Source organism: Apium graveolens, chromosome 9 (assembly GCF_009905375.1).
Source record: "Apium graveolens cultivar Ventura chromosome 9, ASM990537v1, whole genome shotgun sequence".
NCBI classification, from domain to species: domain Eukaryota; kingdom Viridiplantae; phylum Streptophyta; class Magnoliopsida; order Apiales; family Apiaceae; genus Apium; species Apium graveolens.
Window position 1 is genome coordinate 208,547,094 of NC_133655.1, and position 7,240 is coordinate 208,554,333.

A 7,240-nucleotide genomic window follows, 5' to 3' on the forward strand; every position below is an offset into this window, starting at 1 on the left:
TAATGCCAGGTGGGGCACGTGTTGAACCATAAGAAAGTATAGATCGATCCAATGAGGGTCGAGATTGGTGAAAATAAGAAGGACCCAAGATAAGAGACGTCCTAAGTATGATCGAGAGTTAGTCGTGGCAATGTGCACATCTAAAGACTAAGGCAATGACTTATGGAAAAATGGTGATTTTTTTCTCACCAGGACTGAAGAGAAGCATTTTCACATAAGTAGTGATTGAAATGAGGTAGAAAATTTAGTTGGAGGTGGTTAAAATAACATTGATTGTAAGAAAATTTTACTATCAGGAAATGCCAAAGAGGTGGCCAACACTTTAAGTGTAAGAGGACAATAATCGGCGCTCGTGCCAGAGGAATACAACGATAATGGTTAATTCTGTGAAGGTTGTATTATGGTGTGAAAGATTGACATTCCTTCTGATGACTGTGCGGTACTCAACCGTAAAAGTAGTTTGGTAAAGATTTAATTCATATAATCGCCATGAGCGGGCTTTCTATCTTAGAAGGTCCTATCTTGAGATAAGCCAGGAGCATGTTACGAAAGGACTAAATGAACCTTTGAGCTTCATGTCTCCCAGTAAAGAAATATGGTTAATAATGGTATTAGCCTGCTATCATTGCTTTGATTGAAACTCTTCTGCAATTTTATCTGCTTCATGTCATGTATGTACGTCAGGATTAGGAATGTTCTTCACGAATCATGAATGGTGATTATGTTACCTCCTTAGAAGGATTCGATATGATATGAATGGAGTCCGTATGGTTAGCTTTTAAAACTTCATGGAAAATGAATGACTACAGTAGGTCAGTGGTGGACCCTAGTAATGCATCAACGATTCTTTGAATAATGAGCCGATTACAACCGTGAGAGTTGTAGTGTAATGGATGTTGAGATTGGGTACCACTAATCGGGTTGTGGTGATGTATAAGTTATCATTAATAGACTAATTAAGTCGATTATTTAACTATTGAATACTTATTCCTTCTTATCAATAGAGAGTCGTATTACTATACGAGGAAGGTTGCGGTGCAAGCATAGAATTCTAGTAACGATGATGTCTAGAATGAGATCCCAGATTCGATTTTCGATGTCGAGGGTGTTTCAAAGGTGATTGTGTATAAGCTCGAGCAAGAGCATGGGTCCATAGAATGATGGACAGAATATCAAAAATATTTAGGCATGTGAAATACGATGCTATAATACCTGATGTTGATATATATATATATACGTATATGTTTTGTTCTCCTATGACAAACCTCTATAGTTCAGAGGTAGATTCCAAGCCAGATATTTTGTGGCAGTATATTTTATATATATACAATTCTCTTCAATTCATTCTTCTCTCTCCTTTTCATTTTTTATAAGCTGAGAAGAACAACCCTTCCAGAAGGGGAGGTATTGCCGAATGACTATCTATTTGTGTGATAGAAGCCTAGTAGGATACCACATGTTGTTTAATTGCTTGTCAAGTACTAAAGGCTGGCCACCTTCTGTACTAACTATGCGATATAACAAGTGTTCATGATCATAGTGATCTCTCAATAAATTCTTTTACTTCTATATGAAGGACCAAGCTTTTGAAGATAGAAGCAGCTAGAAAGGAGTAGTACCAGTACGGTGGTATTTCGAATCTAACACGTTCGTGATACTAAGGTTGACGTGGTTATTAAAAGGTTATAGAACGCCAACGAGCAAAAGAATAACCAGTATAATATTAGGAACGGAAGATAGTAACGATTACGAACTGGAAAATAATGGGTATTGAGAAGTAAAAGCTATAATGCTAGAAGCTATGATAAGATTCTGTGCAATAGACTTGAAAGAATTTGGAATGATCACTTAACGCGGATTGAATTTTCTTACGATAATAGATCGTATGTCAGTATCGAGATATCGCCTTATGAGATCCTTGAGAGAACACAATGTCGATCTTCCTTATATTAGGACGAAGTTGTAGAGCGCAAGATGCTCGGACCCGCAGTAGTCCAAAGGACCAAGGATATAATAGATCTAATCAGAGGACGGCTGGTAGTAGCCCAAAATGGACATAAGAAGTATGTTGATTTGACATGAAAGGACAAAGAATAGGAAGTAGGGGACCTAGTGCTGTTATAGGTATTCCCTTAGAAATGATGGATAAGGTTCGGAAAGAAAGGAAAGCTAAGCCCACGAATTGTTGGACCCTTGGATATATTAAGACGTATTGGGAAATTAGCATATGAGCTAGCCCTACCCCCGAACATGAAGCAAGTTCATAACGTGTTCCACGTATCAATGTTAAGGAAGTGTAATTCGGATGCCAGAAAAATAGGGGCATATGAGCGCATAGACATGCAACCAGACGTAACCTATATAGAGCAACCAGGAAGGGTTATAGATTAAAAAGGAACAAGTGCTTAGGAGAAGGGTTATGAAACTAGTCAGAGTTTGATGGTAGAACCACAATGTAGGAAAATTTACTTGAGAGTTAGAAAGTGCAATGCTAAGAGAACATCCCTATTCATTTTCTATCCGATTCCGGGACGGAATCCTTTTAAGGAGGGGAGACTGTAATAACCCCAATTTTTGGAATTTTTGAAACATGGATGAATAGTAACTTTTGCTGATGATGCTGATTAAGGAAAACTATCAGACCACGCTATGTAGGAGTACTGTTATGGAAATTCTAAGATCGTATTAGTATTCCATAAAGTAAATAAGTGTATGTAAAGATCGTCAGAATCCAAATCCGAACACTTTGATTTTTCCCGAAAATCTACCAGATACCGAAAGAATTGAGTATAAGGTAACATGATAAAAAGGATTTAAATTCAAGGATTTTTAGAGAGGATCATAAAATGAATATAAATTATTGAGAAAGGTTTAGGGGAACCTAAGTAATAAGATCCCAGGTATGATCCCTCAAACAATAAACGAGAACGAAAGTTAAGCGAACCGTATAACAAATAAGCGGTCATTAGCCAAGTAATTAGGGGTTAATCAAAGAGGTTAAATGATGATGATGTCATCATACCAACAAGAAGAAGACAAGTGTAAGAGGATGACATGAGAAAGATGACATATGCATGGTGACATAAGCATGACAAATGGAGGGATTGGTTGGTTGATTGTGAGCCACATAATTTTTACCATGGTAACAATCTAATTAAAAATAAAAGGAAGTAACCAAGCTAAACACCACACAAATCATTTAATCAAACTAGAAATATTTTTACTTCACTTTTTCTTCCCTTGCTCTCGGCGAAAACCAGAGCAGCAACTTAAAACTACTATATCTCCTTCAATACTCACTCAAATGTTGTATTCAATAGCTCGTTGAAAAGGTATTGATATGGCCTACAACTCTTGTTCACAAGTCTCGTCCAAATAAGCAAGGTAATACCCTCATTTTTACAGTTCTTTAAATCGGACTTTTAGAAACTTCAAAACCTAACTTTGTGTTCTTGATTTCTTAGGAAAGATCAAGCTTGTAGGAGGTTAGATTAAGGCTCCCTAAGGCTTCCTAGCAACTTAACACCTACCAAGGATGGTATCTACTTCAAACCCTAGCTTTGATTTTATGATTCCATTAAGTTTTATTGAAGCATTGTTAGTATTAAGGCTTGATCTTTGATTATAAGTAGTTTTGGTGGATTTGCATTGGTTTTGAATATTGGGTCTTTGATTGGTTGGATAAATTGGTAAAATTTGGAGTTGGGGACTGATTTTGTAGTATGATGGTTGAATATTGTTGTATTGGTAGTTGTGAGTGAATTGATGATAATTTAGAGTGTTAATTAAATTGGAAATCGCGTACACATAAACGTCATAATGCCCGATTTTCCTTAACTGTTCTGTTCTTAACTTTAGGACCCGTGAACTCACTGAAAGATTCTAACCTTTGCCATTTTTAGATAGTTCATGTTACGATCTTCGTTTTGATATGTGGTTCGCTTGAATCCGATGTACGGTTTAGGAGAAACGACCGTTTTAAGTAATGGCGTTTCGCGAACGAACCATTACCCCTCGCCTTAGTTTGAAACCTTAGCTAAGGCCCTTAAATGACTAATTGGAGTATGAAACAATTATGTAAAGTGGACTAGGTAGTTGGTACGGTATTCGCGAAAGCGTCGCCTTAAAATTCGTAACGGTTAATTTATTAAAAATGGTGGAGCCGAGGGTACTCGAATGACTTATGTGATTTATTAAGCGTAAAAATGACCATAAGCAAACGTTAGGGTTCAATTGGTTAAAGTCTAGTTTCTTAAGCGACCGTGGTTTAATTCCGTCTTATGCTATTGTTCGTAGGTTACCGGACCCACTCTAAGATTAAGTCTACCCCGGACCACTCAGGCAAGATTTCTACCCGTTATACTGTTGTTGTGATGTAAAAATATGTATATGCATTATCTTGTGATAAGTGCATGATTGTTATTAGCAAATCTTGTGATATATTGGAGCATGTAATATGGTATATATGCATGTCTGTTTCGTAATCTTGATATCTAATTGTTGATTCAATTGTTTATAAGTTGCATAATACCTATGCTAGAGATAAGCAGTAGTTGCGTATACCCTTAGTATAGAGGACCCAAAGGTGAACATTTTCTAAACCGGGAGTCGATGTTCCTAAGTATATTATATATATATATTTATAATATATAGATATAGTTTTCAAAACTATTAATCGAATAAGGTTTATTCGATAACTTTATTTTAATTAATGAATATTATTTTTGAATATTCATTCGAGGACTTATGACTCCGTGTATTTTATTTAATAAATATTATTTTGAATATTCATTCGAGGACTTAAGACTCCGTTTATTTTATTTAATGAATATTATTTTGAATATTAATTCGAGGGCTTATGACTCCGCTTCTTTTATTAAATAATATTCTTTATTTTATTAAAGAATAATGTTTCGATAATCAAACTTATTTTCGATTATTCAAATAAAGATCGTACTTTCGTATATGTATATCTTTGGTTATTTATTATTCATTTCAAGAATGAGTTTTAAAACTTCTACTTCAAATTATTTTTATAAAGATTATCCTTATGGGAATATTATTTAAATAATAATATTCAGATATTTTCTAATATATCGGGACTGATTTATTTCATTAAATCAGCATTACTCCTAACATTCTTAAAAATATTTTCGAGTCTTCAAAATAATTTTTAAAAGTTAGAGCGGATCCCAAAACTCATTTTTATATTTAAGATCTTCCTTTCGAGGAGGATTTAAATACTCGCTTAAAACCTGAGGGATCCGGCTCAGTGGTGTATTTTACATTCGCAACGAGGTTGCTGTTTTGAGAAAACATCTTGATTACTTGCCCATCGTTCGGGAAGTAAGTTCATCTAATTGAGTCGGCATAAGCAACATGGGCTCAGTGGGCGTCCATGAAAGTGTAAGTGGCTCAGTGGGAGTCCATCAATGTGTAAGTAGCTGAGTGGCAGTCGAGCATAGGTCCTAATGTGGCCAGGGTGATGACCAGTGGGGAATTCGTCCATCTACTAGTAGAAAAGGTTACGTATTGGTATCTTTGCCTGATCAGCAAGATATCAGGTTTATGCCAAGGTTTTCTCCTTTCCAAATTCATTAGATATTGCAACTCTGTTTATAATTTTCATAACAGAGGTTTTCAAGGAGTGTATGAAATGTATATATATAGGTGTATATATATATCGGGACTTAATGAAGTATCTCGTAACTTCATTATTTAAAATGATATTTCAAAGATTGAATCTATTCAAATCTTATCTTGTAGTCTCATCTATGTGATGAACTTTTGAAACGGATTATACCTTGAACGGTGGTAGTTCAAGTAGTATTTGGGAAAGATATAAGTATATTGGAGTATCTTTTAACTTCATCTTTTCAACTTATATCTAGTTAATGATTATCTTATGCATGACAAAGATTTTCAGAAAAAACGTTGAGACAAGATTAGATATATGAGATCACCTTGCAACGATATTTTTATACAGTTATAAACTGGAACCCTGTGTATATTCTGCATGGCAGAGGATTTCAAAGATTTTGAAAAGTATATATACATATATACTAAATATTTTGCGACTTGGTCGCATTAAGAGGTCAAGCTTGGTTCAATTCTTCTTGACCAAGACTTTCATGAGTGCTATGAGAATGCTCATATATTGTTAATCATTATACATATTATTTTGGTGGGCTTGTTGCTCACCCTTGCTTTCTTCTTTCATCACACAACAACAGATAGACAAGATGAACATGATCAAGCTCCCAATTCGCGAGCGGATAGGAAACGTTCCGCAGTTTCCTGTAGGCGTTGATACCGCCGTAGCTGAGGTAGGAACTACCAATAGGCTAGGTTTTCAACTATTGATGTACCAGACTTATGTATATTATGAATTGTAATAATGGCAAGGAATATGTAAATTATTCAGAAACCCTTTTGAGGTGTAATGACTTATAATTGTGGAATAAAATGACTTGTGTTATTTGTGGTATTCATCTCTGAGACTATAACTTGTGGTGTGTGTGTGTATATTGTGGGGTCACAGTACACAGTAGTTGGTTGACTGTTAAGATTAAGTATTGATAAGGGAAATGGAACTCGTGACAACCCGAATCCCCGACCCCGGATTAGGGGTGTTACAGCTGCTGCATCGAGCATGGGCCGAGATTGGGCCCCCAAACCATTATAGAAACCAGTGATCACCATCCAGTCAGGCATACCATGATGTGGACACTTTCTCAATATCTCCTTGTAGCGCTCCCAAGCTTCACACATAGATTCTGTTGGTTGCTGCGCAAACTGAGTAAGAGCACTCCTCATAGCTGGAGTCTTCGCCATTGGGTAGAACTTTACCAGAAACTTTTGCGCAAGATCTTGCCAAGTAGTGATGGACCCAGCTGGCTCAGAATGTAACCAGTCCTTAGCTTTATCCCTCAGAGAGAATGGGAAAAGCCTCAGCTTGATAGCCTCATCAGTCACACCATTATATTTGAAAGTATTATAGATCTCGACAAAATTCCTGATATGCATGTTGGGGTCTTCAGTCGCAGCACCTCCGAAAGAAACAGAATTCTGCACCATCTGAATAGTGCCCGGCTTGATTTCAAAAGTGTTAGCGTGAATAGCCGGATGAAGGATGCTTGACTGAATGTCATCAATTTTAGGCCGAGAAAAGTCCATAAGAGCTGGATCTGCTGCTGGAACTATACGATCACCCATGATTACTGATTCTTTCTGCTCACTC

At 36.3% G+C, this 7,240-nt stretch overlaps 1 non-coding gene across 1 annotated transcript; it reads left to right on the forward strand.

Annotated features, from left to right (window-relative positions):
- The first annotated feature begins 6,712 nt into the window (after positions 1 to 6,712).
- LOC141687922 (small nucleolar RNA R71) lies at positions 6,713 to 6,819 on the forward strand. Its single transcript, XR_012561400.1, has one exon. It is a non-coding gene; the product is annotated as a small nucleolar RNA R71 (small nucleolar RNA).
- Positions 6,820 to 7,240: the final 421 nt, after the last annotated feature.